We start from the raw sequence: 22,016 nt of genomic DNA, 5'->3' as shown, positions 1-22,016 counted from the left end.
TATGTCCTCTTGTCGGATCTATCCCTTTATTATTATATAGTGTCCATGTTTGTCTTTTAATATATTCTTTATTTTAAAGTCTATTTTGTCAGTTATAAGTATTGCAACTCTAGCTTTTTTCTCATTTCCATTTGCATGAAATATCTTACTCCAACCCTTCACTTTCAGCCTATGTGTGTCTTTTGATCTGAGGTGAGTCTCTTGTATACAGCATATACAAGGGTCTTGTTTTCTTATCCACTCAGCCACCCTATGTCTTTTGATTGGAACATATAATCCATTTACATTCAAAGTGATTATTGATAGGTACATGGTTATTGCCATTTTTTAAATTTGTAGTTAGATTGTTTTCATCTTTCTTCTGTTTCCAGAAGCCCTTTTAATATTTCCTGCAATGCTGGCTTGGTGGTAATAAATTCCTTTAGCTTATTCTTTTCTGGGAAGCTCTTTATCTCTCCTTCAATTTTAAATGATAGCCTTGCTGGATAAAGCAATCTAGGTTGTAGGCCTTTGTTTTCCATCACTTTGAGTATCTCTTGCCACTCCTTCTTGGCCTTCAATGTTTTGTTTGATAGTCTTACAGGAGTTCCCTTGTGTGTAACCCTTTATCTTTCTCTTGCTGCTTTTAGGATTCTCTTTGTCTTTAACCTTTGCTATTTTAACTTGCTGTGGACCTGTTTGGGTTTATCCTGGTAGGAACTCTGTGCACTTCCTGGGCTTTTATGTTGGTTTCCTTCCCCAGATTAGGGAATTTTTCGGACATTATTACTTCAGGTATGTTCTCGATCCCTTGCTCCCTCTCTTCACCTTCTGGTATTCCTACGATGTGCATGTTGTTGCGCTTGATGTTATCCCAGAGGTCTCTTAAACCATCTTCACTGTTTTGTATTCTATCCTTTTTGTTGTTCTGTTGGGGTGATCTCTGCTAACTTTCTTCTAAGTCGCTGATACGATCCTCTGCTTCATCTAACTTGTTGGTAATTCCTTCAAGTATGTTCTTTATTTCAGTTATTATATTCTTTAGTTCTAACTGGTTGTTCATTATGATTTCTCTAGCTTTATGTCATCACTAAGTTCCTTAAATATTCTTATCATCAGTGTTCTGAACTCTGTCTCTGATAGGTTGATTACCTCTATTTTGTGTGGTTCCAATTCAGGAGGTTTCTTCTGTTCTTTTATTTGGGACATGTTTCTTTGTTTCCCCATTCTGGCTGACTCCCTGTGTTTGCTTCAATGTATTAGGTAGATACCCTAGGGTTCTTAGTTTTTGCTGGGTTATCTTATGTATTATGTGTCCTTTATATTTGACTTGCACCACTTCCCTCTTCTTCTGGGCGTGTGCTCCAAAGGTGAGTCTTGTGTTGTGTATATTGTCCTGTTAAAGTTGATCTTTAATTACTTTTAGCTTGTGAGTAGGTGGGATTGTCTCCTATGCTGATTAATTGTAAGACTAGGCTCATTTGTAAGTGCCCTGCCCTAAACAGGCCAGAAAGGGTTGGGGCTGGGGAGGGAGAGGTCTTCTCTCTCCCAGCCCAGCAGTGACACACTCTTCCCAGCCTCTTCCCTGGGTCAGAACTGCACACTGGTCTTCTCAGATACTGAGCAATAGGGCTCCTCTGTAATCTGACACTACTCCTCAATTCAGGGACCAGATTAAATCTCTGGAAGGGTGGGAGTAGGATTGGTAGAGTGGGGGAGGGGCCCAGGTATGGAGTTTACATCCTTTGTGAGACCTAGGGCCCGACTGGAGGTCTCAGCTGAGGTTACTGCCTCAAATGCTGGAATTGCTGCTCTCTCGGCAGGAGAGATCAGCTGTGGGTCGCGTGGAAGGAGTCCACCTCCTGGCTTTCGTGGTCTCAGTTCCATCCTGGGATCCCCTCTGTCTCGGCAGCTGCGGATGTCGGTCGCGTGTCCACTCCTCTCCCTTCTCTCTTCCCCTGCTCCTCTAATTTGCCCACCTTCAAGTAATCCTCGTACGAGTCTCTTAGCTGTTCTGTGTGATGAGCAGAGAGTCGTTTGATGGGTTATAGAAGTTCGCTTTGTCGTAACATCTGGAGGAGAACTCAAGTCCGCCTCAGTGCCTCCATTCCTATGTTGTCCCTATTTGTCTTGTTTATGATAGGCATTCTAACTGGGGTGAGGTAATATCTCATTATGGTTTTTATTTGCGTTTTTCTGATGATTAGTGATGTTGAACATTTTTTCATGTCTATTTGCCATTCTTATGTCCTCTTTGGAGAAATGTCTCTTCAGTTTTTCCCAATTTTCAATTAGGTTGTTTGTTTTTCTGTTGTTGAGTTGCATGGGTTCCTTGTGTATTTTGGATATTAGCCGCTTATCCGCAGCACTGTTTACAAAAATCTTCTCCCATTCAGTTGGTTGCCTCTTTATTTTGTCGATGGTTTCTTTTGCTGTGCAGAAGCTTTTAAGTGTAATATAGTCCCATTCATTGATTTTAGCTTTTACTTCCCTTGGCTTTGGAGTCAAATTCATAAAATGCTCTTCAAAGAATTGTTTTTTTCCATGATTTCTTCCTGGTTGTCTCTCCATCTGGAGTGGGTCCAGAGGTGGGTGGACAAGGTCATCTATTCTAAATCTATTAATAATCATCTTTCCAAAGAAAGACATTTTTATATATAGTAGCCAAGACATGGAAACAATCTGAGTGTCCGTCGATGGAAGATTGGATAAAGAAGATGAGCGGAGCCATTTAGTCTGTGGTTAAGAATCAGGGTGGCTAGTAGTGTTGAAAGCGGCAAGTGGAGGTGCCGCCCAAGTGGCCAGGACTCTGGACTATCGTGGTAGGTGATGAATCTGAGTTTGTAAGCCAAAGATGTTTCTCTGCTACACAGAACTGCCTCTAGTTTAGCTTGCTCCGGTTAGTGATTCATATTGAGTTTCATTAGGGCTTGGGAATATATGTTCACAGAGGGGAAGTACTGGGGAAGAGAGAAGAGGGATCGGCTGGTCTCTGAAAAGTATTGGGCCGGAAAGGGTCTGTAAGGGATAGAATGTTAAAAGAGCAGTCTTGCAGCATTTTTTTCCTTGCCTACATTCAATAAAATGACTAGTTGCATAATTTAAAAAAAAAAAAATACTTACCTGGCAGGGGAGATACCATGATCACGAAGGTGGTTTTCCCAGGGTGAGGCTTAATCCATTGCACTCCGGATGTGCTGACCCCTGCGATTTTCTCCAAATGTGGAAAACTCGACTGCATAATTTGTGGTAGTGGGGGACTGCATTCGCCCTCTCCCATATAAAAAAAAAAAGAAAAGGAGATGTGATCTGTCTATATCTATTACTTGACCATAAAGGTGAATTAAATCTTGCCATTTTCAACAACGTAGATGAACCTAGGAACTATTATGCTAAGTGAAATAAGAATAGATAAAGAAAGACAAATGCTGTATGATTTCACTTATTTGCGGAATCTATAAAGCAAAATAAACAAAAGAAACACACTTATGTATATGTACAGAACATACTGATGATTGCTAGAAGGGAGTGGGCTTGGCATGTCTGGGTGAAAGGGGTGAAGGGATTAAGAGGTACAAATCATCAGTTGAAAATTGTCATGGGGATGAAAAATACAGTATAGGGAAATGTGGTCAGTAATAGTGTAATAACTATGTTTGGTGCCAGGTAGGTACTAGACTTACTGGTGGATCACATTGTAAGTTATATAAATGTGTAACTGCTATGCTGTACGTCTAAAAGTAACATAAGATTTGAATGTCAACTGTAATTGAAAAATTAAAAAAAAAATTTTTTAATGTAGCCGGTCCAGGGTGATACTTGGTATATGTAGTTTAATAGACACATAGGTTATCTTGCACATGTTGGAGTGTAATCCTAGAATGTTAGAGTGTAAGAACTAGAATGCTGGATGGAACACTGAATTAATATTTTCAATCTTTGGAAGACTTTTCAATTCTTGTCTGAATTAATTTATTAACTTAAAGTCTTTCCCAGCTATTGTTTAGCAACTGTCTTCTCTCACATTCTTGTATTAGAATATTACGAGGTATGATCAAACAATATGGTGAATGTTTAAATAAAATTTATTACAGTAAAAGACACATTGCCATTAATTCCCCTCACAGTACTCCACCTTACTTTGAACACTTACCCCATCAATCTTTCCACTTTCTGAAGCAGTTCTGGAAGTCCTCTTTTATGAATGTCTTTAGTTGCACTGTCGTGACTGCCTCGATGTCCTGAGTCGTTTTGACTTTGGGGAAGAGCCAGAAGTCACATGGTGCCACATCCGGTAAATAAGGTGGATGAGGACACACCGTAATGTTTTTATTTGACAGAAAACACTGTACCAGAAGTGATGTGTGCCACAGAGCGTTGTCTTGATGGAGGATGATTTACAGTACACTTTAAAACATGCCTTCGCTCAACCGCAGCTCACACCCAACTGACTGCACTGAACAAGTTGAAACTTGTCACACACTATTACTAAAGTTCAACGTGCCGCTTCCCATTTAGAAGATCCTTGCTTTTCCAGTGGATGGCACTCACTCAGCAGCAGCGTTCACCATATTTCTTGATCACAATGGAAGGCTCCACGTCACACATCGCTTTTGTATGGTGATTTCTGTCAAATAAAAACATTACGGTGTGTCATCATCCACCTTATTCACTGGATTTGGCATGTTGAGACTTCAGGCTGTTTCCCAAAGTCGAAATGATTCAGGACATCGAGGCAGCCATGACAGTGCAACTAAAGACACTCCCAAAAGAGGACTTGCAGAACTGCTTCAGAAAGTGACTAAAACAATGGGATAAGTGTGTTTGAAGTAGGGAGAGTATTTTGAGGGGGATTAATGGCAATGTGTCTTATTCTGTAATAATTTTTTTTTTGTTTAAACATTCACCGTATTTTTTTTATCACACCTGGTATGTAGTACTCATCATTGAAAGCCAGAGGGAGAAGAGCATGCTTCAAGCATACTGGTTTTGAAAAGGTTGGCAGGTCTCTCCCTGTGGTAAATTCCAGCTTCAAGTCCAATTTAAGAAAAAAAGGTTTTCTTTTCTAATACTTTACCAGAAATCCTGAAATGATTTTCACTTATCTGACTAAGACACATATTGGTCCTTGAACTAATCACTTGTGGGTGGAATATAATCAATAGCACTATGCCAGTCCTATGCTTAACTCATGATCATTTTTTTAGACATGTAATAAAAATTAACAAGAACCATTGTCATCTTACAATATAAGATAATTTTAATTTTTCATGACCTTTTCAGGTTCTTCTATTTATTGATATATATGTGCATACTTAACCTATCAAATGTGAATGACCTTGATCTGGAGTGATCGCTTTCTCCCATAATCTGTTCACCTCCATCTCTCAAATAGTTTGTATTTGTTTTTTGTGTCACTCATCATTTTGAATTTAATTTGGGGTACTATGAACATAAATTTATTTTGTTCTGCTTGAACCAGGAAAATATTGCCTTGCCACTAAAAGTCTCAAATGTGCTCCTCTCCTGTTCTGCTTTTGCCTCCCTTCTTTTGAAGTAATTATATTAAGAGAATGGTAAGCTTGGATGTCTTTGAGAGTGGATATAAATATTTGAATTATTGGATTTCAGTGAGGTCACTTTTATTTCTTTGTGATAGAGATCAGCTTTGTATTGAGAGGTTGAGGTGGGGTTATGAGCCATACGATGGTGTTCATGCCACACCCTTTTTTCCTTTCCCTCCAAAAAGGTAGAATGCTAATTCTTAAGAGTTCTTGGAGATCTTCTATTCTAAACTCCTTGTTGGGGGATTGAGAGTATGTTGCCTGGAGGAGGAAAATGACTTCCTCAGGTCATTCATCCAGTTAAAGGAAAAATTCAGCCTTCTGAATCCCAATGCCATGCTCTTTCAATGATGCCACAATCTACCTCATGAAAATGATTTTGTTAGTTCTTTATCAATTTCCTCCTGATAGTGCTATTGAGAAATAACCAAATACTCCAAATTGGACTTTATGTATCCAGTAGGTATCTTCTCTTGAATTTTGTGGACTTTATAGTTTCGAAATATTGTAGATATCCTCAAGGTGAGAGCAAGACTTGGACAAACTTTATTTGGAGCATAAATTCCTAAGAAATAGGAAAAATAGCTTCATTTGTCCTCTTTCCTCCTTCAACATTACCCTTATAGTTGTATCATATTTGGAGGTTTATTCTCTGCCAGGTGTAATGCAGAGGGCTTGCTACGTATTAAATCATTTAGTATCTAAAATAACCTTCTAAGATAGAGTTTTCTTTCCTTAATTTCCAGATGAAGAAATTATAGGTTGAATATATGATATAGATGAGTAAGCGCAGATTTGAAGTATCTCTCAAATCAATGTTATTGACTAATCCATGCAGGCCTTCTTTAGATTATCTGTTTGGGCTGGAGAAAGAATTAAGTAGGCAGGGAATTAAGGAATCAGCAAAATTAGAAATATTAATATAAATGTGATTTTTCTTTGGGAAAAGGTAGTCTTCCAATGTGTAGGTCTGTACTGCATACTTTAGACAGCACTAATTCAAGTTGCATATGACATAAGTTTAAAGGTTGCGTAGACTGTGTTATTTGTGGATTTGTGTAGGGTGCCCTAAAAGCTTATGATTTTGATAGGAAGATGGCAGATTGTTTTTTTAATTATTCATATTTATACATACTAGAAATCACTGTATGTTGTTTTTCTAGCTTCTCCTTACAGTGAATTGACCAACTACTCAAGCACAGAGTTGTGAGAGTATTTTCTAGAGGTTGAAAGAAAAATACCAAGTATGACTGGGTGCCTGGAAAGATGAGGGAAAAGATGTTTTGTTTGACTCATAAGCACCAAATAGCACCAAATGTTCCTTATAATTTCCCTTCTTAAATTTGAGGAGGGAGGGTATTTAATAAATGACAAAAGCAAAATAAAACACCGGAACCAAAAATTAATCTATTAATTTGATATATGAATGTGACCATTTCCCATAGATTTTCCTCTTAGAAGTCTGAAGATTTTTGGAATTTAGATTTTAGTTTTTTATTCTTTATTTTAAATGAATTTCTTTTTTAAATTTTATTTTAAAATTTATTTTTATAGTTCACATACAATATTATATTAGTTTCAGGTGTACCACATAATGAATCAACATTTGAATTCTGGAAGTTGGTACCTCATAATCCCCTTCCCCTTTTCTGAACCCCTTGCCTTTGCCTTTAGCAACCATCAATTTGGTCTCTATATTTGAGTTTATTTCTGTTTTCTTTTATTTGTTCATTTGTTTTGTTCTCTAGACTTCACATGTAAGTGAAATCATATGGTATGTGACTTTCTGTGTTTGACTTACTTCATTTATCGTAATATCCTCTAGGTCCATCCATGTTGTTGCAAACAGCAAAATTTCTTTTTATGGCTGAGTAATATTCAATTTTATATATGTACTACTTCTTTATCTATTCATCAATAAATGGATACCTAGGTTGCTTCCGTACCTTTGCTATTGTAAACAATTCTACAATGAATATAGGTGTGCTTGTATCTTTTCGAGTTAGTGTTTTTATTTTCTTAGGACAAATATCCAGATGAGGAATTTCTACATCATTCAGCAGTTCTATTTTTCATTTTGTCAGAAATCTTCATACTGTTTTCCATAGTACGTGCACTAACTTAGTGCACAAAGGTTCCCTTTTCTCCACATCCTTCCCAACACTTGTTATTTGTTGTCATTTTGAAAATAACCATTCTGGCAGGTGTGAAATGATATCTCATTGTGGTTTTGATTTTCTTTTCACTGATGATCAGTGATGTTAGGGACCTTCTAGTGTACCTATTGGCCATCTCTATGTTTTCCTTGGAGAAATGTCTATTTATGTTCTCTGCTCATTTTTAATTGGATTTTTTTTAGTGTTGAGTTGTATGAGTTTTTAAAATACGTGTATTTTGGATATTAACCCTAAATCGTATCTATCACTCATATTCAGTAGATTGCCTTTTCGTCTTGTTAATGGTTTCTTTCACTGTACAAAAGATTTTTAGTTTGATGGAGTTTTTTCCTTGCTTTCACCCAAGGAGCCATACATATCCAAATAAAATATTGTTAAGACCTATGTCAAAGAGCTTACTGCCTATGTTTTCTTCAAGGAGTTTTATGTTGTAAGGTTTTACATTTAAGTCTTTAATTCATTTTGAATTTATTTTTGTATGTGGTATAAGAAAGTGGTTTTGTTTCAATTTCTAGCATGTATCTGTCCAGTTTTCCAATTATTAATTGCCATTTATTAAAGAAACTATCTTTTCCACATTGTTTATTATTGACTCCTTTGCCTTAAATTAATTGATCACAAAAGTGTGCGATTATTTCTTGGCTCTCTGCTCTGTTCTGTGTTTTATGCCAGCACCTTACTGTTTTGATTACTATGGCCTTGTAACATAGTGTAATACCAGATAGCGTGATACATCCAACTTTGTTCTTCTTTCTTAGGATTTCTGTGTCTATTTGGGGTCATATTTGGTTTCATATAAGTTTTAGGATTATTCTAATTCCTTGAAAAATGCCATTGGTATTTTGATAGATATTGCATTGAATCTATAGATTACTTTGGGTATTATGGACATTTTAACGATGTTAATTCTTCCAATCCATGACCACAGTATATCCTTCAGTTTGTTTGTATCCTCTTCAATTTCTTTCATCAGTGTCGTGTATTTTATTGAGTACAGGTTTTTCACCTCCTTGGTTAAATTTTTTCCTTGGTATTTTATATTTTTTTCATGCATGGGATTATTCTTTTTGGAAATGGGATGTTTTTTCTTAATTTCTTTGTGTTAATTTGTCATTAGTGTATAGAATTGCAACGTATTTCTGAATATTAAATTTGTATACTGCAACTTGCCTGAATTCATTTATTAGTTGTAATAGTTTGTTGGTGGAATCTTTAGTGTTTTCTATATATAGTATCATGTCATCTGCATATACTGACAATTTACTTCTTCCTTTCCAATTTGGTTACCTTTTATTTTCTTGTCTGATTGGTATGGCTAGGACTTCCAATACTATGTTGAATAAGAGCAGAGAAAGTGGGCATCCTTGTCTTACACCTGATCTTAGAGAAAAGAAGCTTTCAGCTTTTCACTGTTGAGTATGATGCTAGCTGTGGGTCTGTCGTATATGACCTTTATTGTGTTAAGGTATGTTTCTAAAAACTTTGTTGAGAGTTTTTATTATAAATGGATGTTGAATTTTGTCAAATACTTTTTCTACATCTATTGAGATGATCGTGTGATTTTCATCCTTCATTTTGTTTATATAGTGTATCACAGTGATTGATTTGCAGATATTGAACCATCCTTGTATCCCTGGGATAAAACTTGTTAATGGTGTATGATCCTTTTAATATTTGGTAGAATTCACCTGGTCCTGTGAAACCATCTGGTCCTGGACTTCTTTTTCTTGGGAGTTTTTTGATTACTGATTAAATTTTGTTACTAGTAATCAGTCTGTTCAGATTTTCTTTTTTTTCCAGATTCAGTCTTGGAATGTTATGTTTCTAGGAATTTATTCTCTTAGGAAGTCCAATAAATCGGCATATAATTATTCATAGTATTCTCTTAAAATCCTTTGTATTTCTGTGGTCTCGCTTGTCACTTCTTTTTCATTTCTGATTTTATATATTTGGGCTCTCTCTCTTTCTTCATGAATCTGATGAAAGGTGTATCTATTTTGTTTATCTTTTCAAAGAACCAGCCGTTAATTTTGTTGATCTTTTCTAGTGTATTTTTTGTTTTTAAGTATTTTATTTGTTTCTGCTCTGATCTCTAATATTTCCCTTCTACTGTGTTTCCCTGAAAATAAGACCAGGTCTTACATTAATTTTTGCTCCAAAAGATGCATTAGGGCGTATGTTCAGGGGATACCATCCTGAAAAATCATGCTAGGGCTTATATTCTTGTTAGGTCTTATTTTCGGGGAAACACGGTACTCACTTTGGGCATTGTTCTTCTTTTAGTAGTTCCTTTAGGTGTACATTTAGATTGTTTATTTGAGATTTTTCTTATTTCTTGAGTTAGGCCTTTAATCACTATAAATATCCCTCCTAGAACTGCTGTTGCTGTGTCCCAAAGACTTTGGATTGTTGTGTTTCTATTTTTATTTGTCTCAGTGTATATTTAAAAAACTTTTCCTTGATTTCTTCATTTATTGATTGAAGAACTAAGAGTAGTATGTTGTTTAGCCTCTACATGTTTGTGGTTTTTTTCAGTTAGATGAATTTATTTTTCTGGTCTATTAGGTCCTTCCTTTGGTATAGGTAATAAGTCGTGTTATTTTTTTAATTTACTTTTGATATAACTTATTATAAACATATTAGGAAGAAAATTGCACTATTTAGTGTTTTGTTTACTTTGTGCCCTGACAGAAGAATGTTTTCTCTTTGAATATAAGATTATATTTTCTCATGTCTGTATAATTTGTAGTAATTGAGAAAGTAAAAGAAAATCTTAAATAGAAGTTACTCCTCTCCCCCCAGCTGAAATTTATGATGGATTTATTAAAATATCTATATTATTAATTTAAACTCTCGAACATTCTCAATTTCCCTATCCAGAATGAGTGTAATAGTGCCTTGCCTTAAGAGTTTGTACTATCAATAAATGTGATTATTGCAAGCCCTTACACAAAGTCATCATTGAGTAGATGGTGAAAATAAAGAAGCACTGAATTATTTTGAGGTCAGTTTCATTACTACCAGATCTGGTAGTTGAAAAGCAACCAAAGGCAGCATCTTCTCTTTTCCCTTATGGTTTGGTTGTACCTTTCGGTTTACATGATACCACAATCAGAATCCCATTTTATTTTTTATACACTCAAGTGGATTATTCATTTTAGGTTAATTTTGACTGAACAAGTGAAGACATCAAGCTTGGCTTTCCTTTTCTTCTAATAGGTTTAGTGAGAAATCTAGAACTTAGTAGTAATTTTATGAACTGTGTCTTGCTTTTTGTTCTCAATATTAAGTATAGCATATCTCACTGAGTCTATCTTTATTAATCTCCTTTATATATAGGAAAGTATGTTTTATAAATGTAATCCTTATATTGTTACTTTTTAGCTTTGGGGCCTTTCTTTCACATTTCTTCTATTTGAAGGATATTATTTAATTACTCCATAAGTTGAGAGGGATGTGGTGCCTAGTTATTAACTTGAAATGTTTGAATGAATGTCTCCAACATATCTTTCTACCTTTTAAAAATAATTTTAATTTGAGATAACTGTAGATTCACATGTAACTAATGCAATTGTAAGAAATAGTAGAGTGATACCTTGTGCCATACACCTAGTTTCTCCCAATGATGACATCTTTCCTAACTATAGTTGATAGCACAAACAGGATATTGATCCTGGATACAATTCACCCATGCACTCATGTATGTGTGTGTAGTTTGTTTATGTAATTTTACTCCTTATGTAGATTCATGTGCCCGTCACCACAGGCTGGATACAGAAAAGTTCCATCTCCACAAGGATCTGTCATACTTTTTATAGCCATTGCTACTTCTTTTCCACCCTCCTCTCTAATACTTTCCGACCACTAATCTGTTCATCTTTTCCCTAGTTTTGTGATCTCAAAAATGTTATGTAAATGGAATATGGTATGTAACTTTTTGGGATTGGCTTTTTTCACTTGGCATAATTTCTTTAAGATTCATCCAGCATTGTATGTATCAATAGTTAGCTTCCTCTTATTTGTGAGTAGTATTCCATGATATTGCTGTACCACAGTTTGTTTAATTGCTCATCCATTGAAGGATATTTGGATCGCTTGGCTATTACAAATAATGGTGCTATGAACATTTGTGTACATGTTTTTGAGTAAACAGAGGTTTTTTATTTTTCTGGTATAATCGATCAAGGGTGCAGTTGCCAGGTGTTAATGGTAAGTGCATGTCTAGTAAGACATTGCATATTAATATGAAATATTGCAGTGAATATCTCTAGTATTCTTTCTGGCTTAAAAAAGTTTTTTTTTAACACCTTTGATTTGTGGATTTAAATTTTTCTTTTCCTTCCTGATGAATAGCTTACTTTTCTGGACTGTTTCATAACTCCCACTTGTACCATTTAATAATACATTTTGTTTTCCTTGTTTGTACCTTCTAGTACATTTTAGTTTAAAAGACATGTATCTCAAGGTTCTTCCAACGTGAATAAAATTTAAAATATTCCTATTTTCTTGGCTGTTTGTTTGTGATACAATAAGGAGAGATTGAACTTGGCCGTTTAAAGAACAGAGATAAGCATATGTGTTGTACATAAAGGCCAGTATACAAGTATAAGCATATGTTAGATGACAGAGAGAGAGGGAGGCAGAGACCAGGCACCTGAAGGCTATGATTAGATTTTATTTCCCATGTGATGCCTTAGAAATATGTATTTTAAAATGTGACTGTTGAATAGAGAATGGATGATTGTAGAGGCGAGAAAAAAATATTTCCTAGATTTCTCTTCAGGAACTACTTTATTCTTTGTTTTTGAGGGGAAACAGTATTTCAACACTGCTTTGTCATTTACCTGGATGGTATTGACCAGTAGTTATTTAATAATATTTAAAACGTTTCACGTGCTTATTAACTTGTTTTATCCTCACAGCAGCCATTTCAGTTAGGTTCTATTTTAGAGGCAAAGAAAATGTGGATAGGTGTGGTCCTGTGTGCCTGTCTAGTGGATGGTGGACCCACATTTACATCAGACCGTCTGCCTCAGTGGCCTGTGATCATAGCCCATCTAATTCTAGGTAGATTGTTTGGGTGGCAGATTCACACAGGCACTGAGAGCATGAGCCTGTGATGTGACTGAGTTCTGTAAATGTGAGTGTAGTGAAGGCTGTACACCAATTCCCTTATTAGACTTCTGTCTAGTAATAGTACAAAATATATTTTTACAATACGTTTGATATCTAAATTTCTAAAACTTAAAATAGTTACAGATATTCTGAGAGGAAAAAAACACAGTGAACTTCTTGTATTGTTCAGGAAGAGATTAAAGAGAAAAAAAAGTAAAGCCAAAAAAAATGATGCACTTCAGATAAATTATTTTTTATGAGATTTTTGTTCCTAAATTTCCCTCTAAACATAATATAGAAGATTGTAGGGGGGAAAATGAAGACACAAGCAAAATTAATAAAGTGCAGTAGCATTTACTGTTGTCCAAAGCAGAATTCTCTCTGAATTATTTTTTCCCCTCAACTTGCTGTTATCAGATATATTGAGAGTGGTCAGTGAGTATGTGTGTATGTTTGTGTGTGTCCTCACTTCAGAACATCCTTTGCTATGCCTGTGAAGGTAGAAATACTGTAGGTTTTCTGTGCGTGTATATGCGTGTGTATGTGTTCAAAAGTAATAAATATGCTGTCTTGAATTTAGATTAGTATAATAAGAGCAAAGAATGAACTTAGTTATTCCTATTGGTATTAGCACTTAATAGCTTTTGTGTTAGGATTTTTATTTTATTCACCTTTTTGCCACTGGGTCATCATCAGCTGAAACTTTGTAAAGTGTAGGCCACAAAATACTATAACTTCTGTCAGTGCCTTTTCCAGCACTGCTCAACAGCATCTTGATACTGCCACCTTGGAAACTTTGCTTTTCATTTAACACCACTAGCTGGCTCCTAGTATGTGTCTCTCCCCATCTAGTTGGTAGGCAGGTCACATAGGTTCACCTAGATCAGTTGCTGAGTCTCCTTAAAATAAATTCACACAAAGCTATCCAACTGTCAGACTTTATTAGGTTACTTAACCATACACTAGCTATTAGTGCATCTGATTAAAATAAGTTCAGATTTCAAGAGTTTTTATTTTCTCTTTTTTCTGTTTTATAATTTTAATTTCCTACTCTTTGTGTGTTATTTTTCATTTTCCCCACAGTGATTTTTGAAGAATTATATTCACTGCCTTCGTTATTTTTCCAATGTCACATTTTATTACACATGTCCTCTTCAAAGTTTTTGTTGTTTTTTTGGGGGTATTTTTGTTGTTGTGTTTTTCTCCTCTGGAGAATAGTCTCTAAATTTGGGAGGGGGAGGGTGGTAATCTTCTATTTATTCTTTTTCCTTCAGTTTTTGGATGCCAGACCTGAAAGTTTTTCAGAGATGATAAAATAAGTAGGACAATGGAGTTCATATTGATGCTGATAATGCACATGACGGATGGTGCTCACTGACTGCTCCTCCCTGCCAGGCACTTGAGGAGGTATTAGCACAAACAGGTCTTCCTGTTGCTCACTCCTCACATTGACCCTGGAGAGTTGTGCTGTCCTTCTAGATCATAAAAATATCCAGATGCTCTGTTGTCTACTCAGTAGAGTCAGGGATTATTTGTTAAATGTAGAACAGTGGTTTGGTGTGGGAGATAGGGCCTCTACTCTTTTAAATATGAAGTTTATTACTGCCTATTCTTGTTAAACAAAAGGCTTTTAGAATGTTTGTTGTTACTTCAATTAGCTAGTTAAAAAACTTTGACTCTGTTGGGGTAGGAAAATCAAATTTACTTATGCTCTTAAATTTTTCTGGCTAGATTAATAATCAAATTAACATGAGACAGATTAACAGGAGAAAATGACTAAATTAATTATGTATATATGGGGGTTCCATAAGAAATGAGACTCAAAGACACATTGGGCAGTTTTGGCTTATATGCCATCTTGAGCTAAGGAAAAGGGGATTATGTGGTTTGGGACTTAAAGGGCAGGAAGGCAATTCATATGGAGATAGAAAAGCAAGTATTTGATAAATAAATGTTTGCTGGTTTATCTTTAACAGTGGGACACAGAGAAGATTTTGATCCAAAGGGCCTTACTGGGTTCCTCTCTTTTTCTATCACACACTGGTTCATATTAAACTATAGTTATTTATGATAATAGCTCCCTTCCTGGAGCATGTCCTCTTTCAAAATTCTTCTACGCAGTTGGGGAGAAGGTCAAAGGTTTTCTCTGAATCTTGCAAATAACCAGCTTAAAATAATATCTCAAAAGACATCTTTTGGGTTGGCAAACTCTGATTCCCCTGAAGTGTCCTTTAAATTGTATTGTTGAATATGTTTTGTGTGTGTGTGTGTGTGTGTGTGTGTGTGTGTAGAATTGTCACGTACATCACTTAGGCAGAGGATATTATTTTTGTGTGCCCATATTTCTGTTCAAATTCTAGTTACATGAAATAAATGTTCTTTTCCCATTCTGCTATTTTACTGGTGCTTAGAATCTGGTGGTGGAGATGGGATGGTGGCAGGAAAGGGTCCACAGATAAAGAGCTGGACAAGTTGTTCATTTATTTATTCAACAAGTGCTTATTGAGGGCTTCCTACGTACCATGCACTATTCACCCTGAATAAGCAAGATCTGGTCCTTGGCACTCATGCAACTTGTATTATAGCACCTTAGATAGACGACAAGCAAAGAAAGAATATAGGCACAGGTTGGCACAATGAAGGATCTGTGAGGGGTTGGGATGGGTGCTATGCTGAACAGGCTGTGGAGGGGAGCTTCAGATTTACAGTGGATACCTACAGCACCTGTCTGGTTTCCAGGCCAGAATATCAAAGGAAGAAGGCTAAAGAATTATGCAACAGTGGAGTTTTAGGTATTTATTAATTTTTACAAGAAAAGTTATATTTTGTTTAAGTGAGATTTTTGAATAGCCCATATTTTCTTTCCTTCTGTATTTTTCCAGCTTGAGGTATAATTAAAATACAGCACTATGTAAATTTAAGGTGTACAGAATTTTAATTTGCAGTGTCTTTACTGTGTTAACATTTGTTTTTCTTAAATGACTGTTTTGTTTCAAAATAAATCATGAAGAAGGTACAGAAAACATAGGTATGCAACTTGACAAGTATTTGTAAAGCAAGTACCCCTATAACCACTACTGCAAATAATAGAAATAGATGGTTTTCTATTAAGGTTTGTGTTTTTTTACTCACTAGACAAATACAGAAAATTGGCACCATATCTCTTTTTATTTTTTCATAGTAGGTGGCCATAATATTTTAATTTGTGTTTCATTTTCATTTGTTTTACTGTGTCTCTTATTTCTTTTGTCAACGTAAGAACACAGTCAATAATATGGTGATAACTATGTTTGGTGCCGTGTGGGTACTAGACTTATTGTGGGATCACTTCATAAATTATATAAATGTCAAGCCACTATGCTGTACACCTGAAAGTAATATAAAATAATATTGAATGTCAACTCTAATTAAGAAAAAAAAAAGGAAACTGTTAGAGAAAGGTTTTGTTATCAAAAAAAAAAAAACAGGGTGGGGGGAGGAAACTGAAGTGTTCCACCCTGAATTTTACTTATGAAGTACTAAAATGTATACGTTTATGTCAGGAAGTGAAAATTTCAATAATGAGACTGGTTTTTCCAGTGAGGCAGTTTTTCAAAATGCAGAAAATAGTTGTTCTTCATCATTAAGCATGATTAGCTGTGGACACACTCAGAGACTTGGTTTTGTAATCTCCTATACCACCACAGGTTCCTATTAGGCACTCTTCCTGAAGCTCTTCTTATTACCTGTGTGAACCTTACATGAGTGTGTCTGTGCTCCTGATGGAAAGGGTAGCTGAGACTGTGAGAACACTGCCATAGTGTCTCTTTGGCTCACTTTAGGGGAAGTGGCCATGGCACCCATTGCAATGGGGCCCCCTCAACCTTGTTGTGAACAGTCAGCCAGAAATCTGGCACCTGCCTCTTTCTCACCACTTTTAAGGGGCTCCTTTGAGGCTGGGGAGCCCCTGAAATGGGTTCATGTTCCAGACTCATCATTTGAGTGGTTGAGAGAAGAAGAAGGAATGTCAGGGCCAGCATTTTCTATATAGAAACATTGGTGTGAGCAGAAAGAAGAGCCAAGAATTCTCTGTAGATAAGTATGCATCTTAAAGCTTTATCTAATTTCCTTGATTCACTATTTTCTTATAATTAAAGGGTAACTTGAGGTAGAAAGTGTTAGACTGATTATTTCTACCAAAGCAAGTTGTTTGGGAAAGTAAGATCCCTTAATTTATTTGAAAAATAATTGTTAGAAAATACATATGATTAATCTAAGTCTCATAATGATGTGTATTTAAAGCTAGGAAAGAGAGATGTGTGGTGAGCTGTTTATTTAATTTGGCTGATGTTTGACACTGTTTTGTGCCTTTTAAATTCTTTAGTTTCTTTTGGGACAGGGGAGTTTTGGTATAATGACAAGTTTTTAAAAAATGTATTGTTATTTAGATTTACAAATAAGAATGACGTGGATTGAAGGTTTGTTGGTGTTATAGTTCAAAGTCTTTAAAAATCATTTAAAAAATGTTTTTAACTCCTTGGTTAGCCTTATTTACTCCCTTTGTTTCAATTGAAGGGACACTGCTTGTGACCTGGTCTGTGTAGGGTAGCTCTGATATGGCTGAAGAAGTGTTGCTGCAGTTCTTTTTCTTAACTTCCTCGTTCCTCTGGGGTTAAGGGAGCTGTCTCTGGATTATCTCCAGCTTCCCTCTGGCCAATAAAACCAGAAAGCCAATTACAGTGTTTAAGCTTTATTTTTTCCTTCCTTTTATATCCATAGCCACATTCCAGTGCCGCGGTGGTATTTAATATGGTTCTTTGTAGTCACGGGTGAGGAAAATTCACATGAATACTCTTAGCTGAGTTATTCAAGTCAGGAAGCAAACTATGATGTTACTTTGTCTGCTGTTGGAGCTGTGGTTTCATGTCCCAAGTGCCTGTAATTTATAATGATCATTTTAAGTGGAAGTTAACAGAAGAGTAAAGAGTTCATGTTTGAGTTTCTTAACATCAAGTCATTTCTTAATTTGATTGAAAATAATGATGGGCCCGAGACAGAGGAAGGGATACATAATACCAAACTCGATTCTGGATAACGTATCTGTCACATCTTAGCTGCTTCTGCCACATCTTTTTTACCTTCATTCCTATAAATAAATTATTTCTTGTGAAGTTTTCTACCTAAAAATCTATGAAATGAGGCTTGGTAATATATCAGAATTAAATGATGCTTTCAGGTTCCCAGTAGATTTATTTAATTTATGCTTTCTCCATTTCTTCTTATATGAAAAGAAAAATAGCTCTACTACAGTTTTAAGATTGTTTTCACATAGGCCTGAGATTTAAAAGAATTTTTATTTGTTTTCCATTGTAAATGATCCCAAAGTAAGACTACAAAAGTAGCCCATTCTGAGTGAATTGTATAGTGGGTAAAATATGTTTCCTGTTGAATTCCATATGCAGCTTGATAAGTAAAAATTCATTCATAGTGTTAAATTAGGACCTCATTAATGACCAAAAAAAAATCTATATATTAAAAACCGTGTTTTTAACCTTTAGGAAAGTATTGATATTGACAAGGAAACATTTTCTTTGGCTTGTTCAACCAATTGTCATTTTTGTCCTTAGCCTATTTCAGTATCACACTGGCATTTGTCATGCTGTGAAATCTTGTGTATGTCATCTTAAGCTTGTTACTGGAGTAGCGGTTTGGTCCTTTTGCCAATGCAGTAAAGAATTACAGTTCAGCAAATGTCGCGACCAGCACAACACGGGCACTGAGAGAACAAGAAGGAGCGACGAAGGGTTAAGAAAGAAACAGAAATCAAGAAAGTTATGAAACGGGGCCAAGGGTCTCCCAGCCTCAAAGGACTGAGAGCCCCGAATCGGGCCGCCTTCTGGCTGTTATTAATGAACACACAAAGAAGTAGCATTGTTTTCTCCACGGTCTGTGAGTCATGATCATACATCATACCAGAAAACTGGTTCAAATCAATCACCCTTGCCTACAAACAGTCGGAATCAAAAGTCCCGTGATGTCTTAACAATTATGATGTGTGCCTCCCCAGGAACAAATCCTTTATGCTAAAACTTATTGTTAAGAATGGAAGGAAAACTGATGTTATCATATCATTGGCTCACTTCCCAAGCAGGTTGTGGGAAGGAATATAGCCACAGAGGCGGACGCTCTCCTTAGCCGGGGGAAGGTGGGGGCTGTGCCCACCTCTCTCGACCCCGTGAGTTCTCCTGGTGGTCCCCACACGGTTCCACCTGGCTTGGGTTGTTCCTCCCATGAGGAATCTTACCTGTCATTGGCTGACCAACCATCTTTTGGGGGCCAAACAGAGAGACATGAAGTGTAACACAAAGGTGAAGCAAAGTCCCTGAAAGGATCCGTCTCACAGACTCTCCTTTCTTTAGGGATAGGCACGAGGGGACAGATGTTAAGCTGCTGCATGACAACAAGCAAATATGAAAGTATAGATTAAGGAAAGTTTATTAGGATACCTTCTAAGGGAAGAACAGGCCAAGTCAAGAGAGACAATGGCCCTGAAGGGTTTGGGGCTTGAGCTTTGTATTGTTGGCTCTGGACCAGCTCTGCATGTGACGTGCAGACTTGGGTCAGTTGATTTTCATGTGTAGCTTATATAACCCATTCCATTGTGCGTATGCCCTTACCCATAAGGTACACAGAAGAACCCACAGTGGGGTTGAGGTGGGGGCAGGGCTGGGGGAGGAGTTAAAAGTGCAATGCTATTTTATTGTAACTATATTATAATGAGGCTAAGGTTAAACCAAGGGTAAGCTTTAATATTCTGCGCAGGCATCAAAAACAATATAATTCTAGATGGATTTTACTTCCCTTTTTTCAGGATGTTCTAACCACAATATTAGTCCCCAGGGGTTGGAGGACCTGGGTGGTCCGTGGAGAGTAGATCTGAGCAGTGCAAAGCACTTGTTATATTATCACCCACCCCTCCTGTTGCTCATGCCTCCTTCTGCCTAACAACCTTTCCATCAGTCTCGTTTTCTAAACTTGTTCAGCTCACTTTTATTTTCAAAAAAGTTATAGGTTTTCCATTTGGGATTCTATGGCCTGGAAGAACCTGTTTGAAAGTACAAGTCCAATCTTTTCCTCATCTTTCAGGAGAGATCTACAAGGGACAGTGAGTTGACCCTGCTCTGATAGCCTATGCAGCACAAATCTTATTGATCTAAGAAGGTCATCCAGGAATGTGTTGCTGCTTATCATACAGTATGACTTGTCTTTCTCAACAGATGCAGTGGTAAATTTTTCTGTTACAAAATAGGAAACTTTTCAGCTTGCAAACAGAATAAACAAGTTCCTGCATTAATAGAATAGCTTGTAAAGTGGAAAAAAATGGAAACTGCTTTTGTGTTGTTATAGTGATTTAAAAGAATAGTCTGAGATCTACTCTCACCTCCCCCCCTTCCATCCCAGTTTGATGCGGCGTCATTTCCACCAGTGTACAGAAATCATCATTCCTAATTTCTGTCTTCATGCAGCACTCACACAGCTGGCTGCCCTTTTTTCAAGGACAGTGCACCCTCTTGGTTTACCTCCTCCCATGTTCATTTCCTTTTGATTCTTTGCTGTTTCCTCCTTGTGTACAGCTTCAATAGGTGTTCCTCAGGCTTTTGTCTTTGCTCTCTTCTTGTTCTCTGTGCGCTTCCTGGGTGATTGGGGCTCTCCATGTTGCCTCCCCTAGGACTGCCGGGCAGTCTGGTAACTGTGTCCTGCTGGCATTGCCAGCCACACCTGCACCCAAGCATCCTACAGGCCCCTCATACTCAGCATGCCCTGGCATTTGCCTTCCTTGGTCCATTAATTGCACTTTCTTGAATATTTTTTCAATTCATCTGTTCCTTCGATTCTGATGATTCTACTTCAAAACTGTCTCTCAAGCAAGATCTCTTTATTTATCCCTTCTGCTACTACTTCAGGCCCATACTCTTACGTGTCTAAATTGTTATATCAGTCTCCATGTGGTTTCCCTGCCACTGACCTTTCCTCATCCCGAGAGGCAAATCTGATAATACCATTTTTTACTTAAAAAAAAATTTCCGTTGACTGACTCTTGTCCTTGGAATAAATGTTCATCACTTTTAAACTATCCAGTGTGACATTTTTGGTCGTGCTCCCAGCCTATCATACAGCCCATTTCCCACTGCCACCTTTCTATGCCACCTTACTAAATGTGCACAACACTAAATACCTCCTTCCTGTGGAATTTCATAATACAAAGTTTGACCACTAGGCCTAATGCAGTTTTCTCTCTTTGTCTATAATTATTCTTCCAGTATCTTGTTGTAATTACACAAAATATAAGTAAATAATAAGTGCAAAGATGTATAGGGCTTACCCAGCAACCCTGAGCAGTGCCTGGTATCTCAGGAAGTATTTATGAAGTAAATAAGTGAATGTCAGTGGTGAATTTAAAAATATTTCATGACACTAGAGTGCAAAAATAGTCCTAATTAGGAAATAATCTGTTCTGGTCTCAATTCTGTTGGAGCTAAAGGCTTATCTGGTCACTTGATCTGTGCTTCAGTTTCTTTACTGAGAAAAGTGGACTTTGTTAAGCTTTTCTACTTTTAAAATTCTGTGTTGATGTATTACCTTGCCTTGTATATTGTTGATTGTAAAATCATTCGCAGAGCATTTTTTGCTTCTTAGTCCCTGTGTTTTACTGAACCTTTTTTTCCATGATTGGCATTCCCTGATCATTCACTGCATGACTTTCAAGAGAGGCACGTTTATGACATCATCTCATTTTAATCCTTAACCTTGTTTCTCGTATCCTTTTCCCTCTTCCCTATTAGTGTTTATTACAATGTTGTTGGAAGGAGATAACCAAGACTAAAGTATCCACTTTTGTTTAGCAAGTCTGACATACGTTGCTCTGGCTAATTGTAGATTTTGCCTATTTGGACCCAATTTAAAGTGACTTAACTGATGAGTTAGAAGTTTTCGTTAGACTATATTAGTAGTTGTTATTACAAAGGAAAGGGGTTAAGGGTTGACATTGAAGTATCAAGAATTGCATGGCAGTAGGGAACCCTGGATTCTGTTAGAACACCAGTAAGTATATTTTTAGCTCTTTTTGCCACACAGGTTTACAGTGTTTTGGCCTTTCGGTGGGCCTGCTGTTCTATACAGAGGCACATTGCAATTCTGGCCT

At 36.6% G+C, this 22,016-nt stretch overlaps 1 protein-coding gene and 1 non-coding gene across 6 annotated transcripts in view; both read left to right on the top strand.

Moving 5' to 3' along the window:
• Positions 1 to 22,016, top strand: part of SPIDR (scaffold protein involved in DNA repair) — a 565,282-nt gene that overhangs the window by 187,534 nt on the left and 355,732 nt on the right. The window lies entirely within an intron of this gene.
• Positions 3,095 to 3,260, top strand: LOC141568763 (U1 spliceosomal RNA). The gene has a single exon (XR_012491960.1). It is a non-coding gene; the product is annotated as a U1 spliceosomal RNA (small nuclear RNA).

The sequence above is a fragment of the Rhinolophus sinicus genome, linkage group LG14, assembly GCF_036562045.2.
Source record: "Rhinolophus sinicus isolate RSC01 linkage group LG14, ASM3656204v1, whole genome shotgun sequence".
Classification (NCBI taxonomy): Eukaryota; Metazoa; Chordata; class Mammalia; order Chiroptera; family Rhinolophidae; genus Rhinolophus; species Rhinolophus sinicus.
The sequence above is the reverse complement of the archived record's forward strand: the minus strand, read 5'-3'. Positions and strand labels throughout refer to the sequence as shown.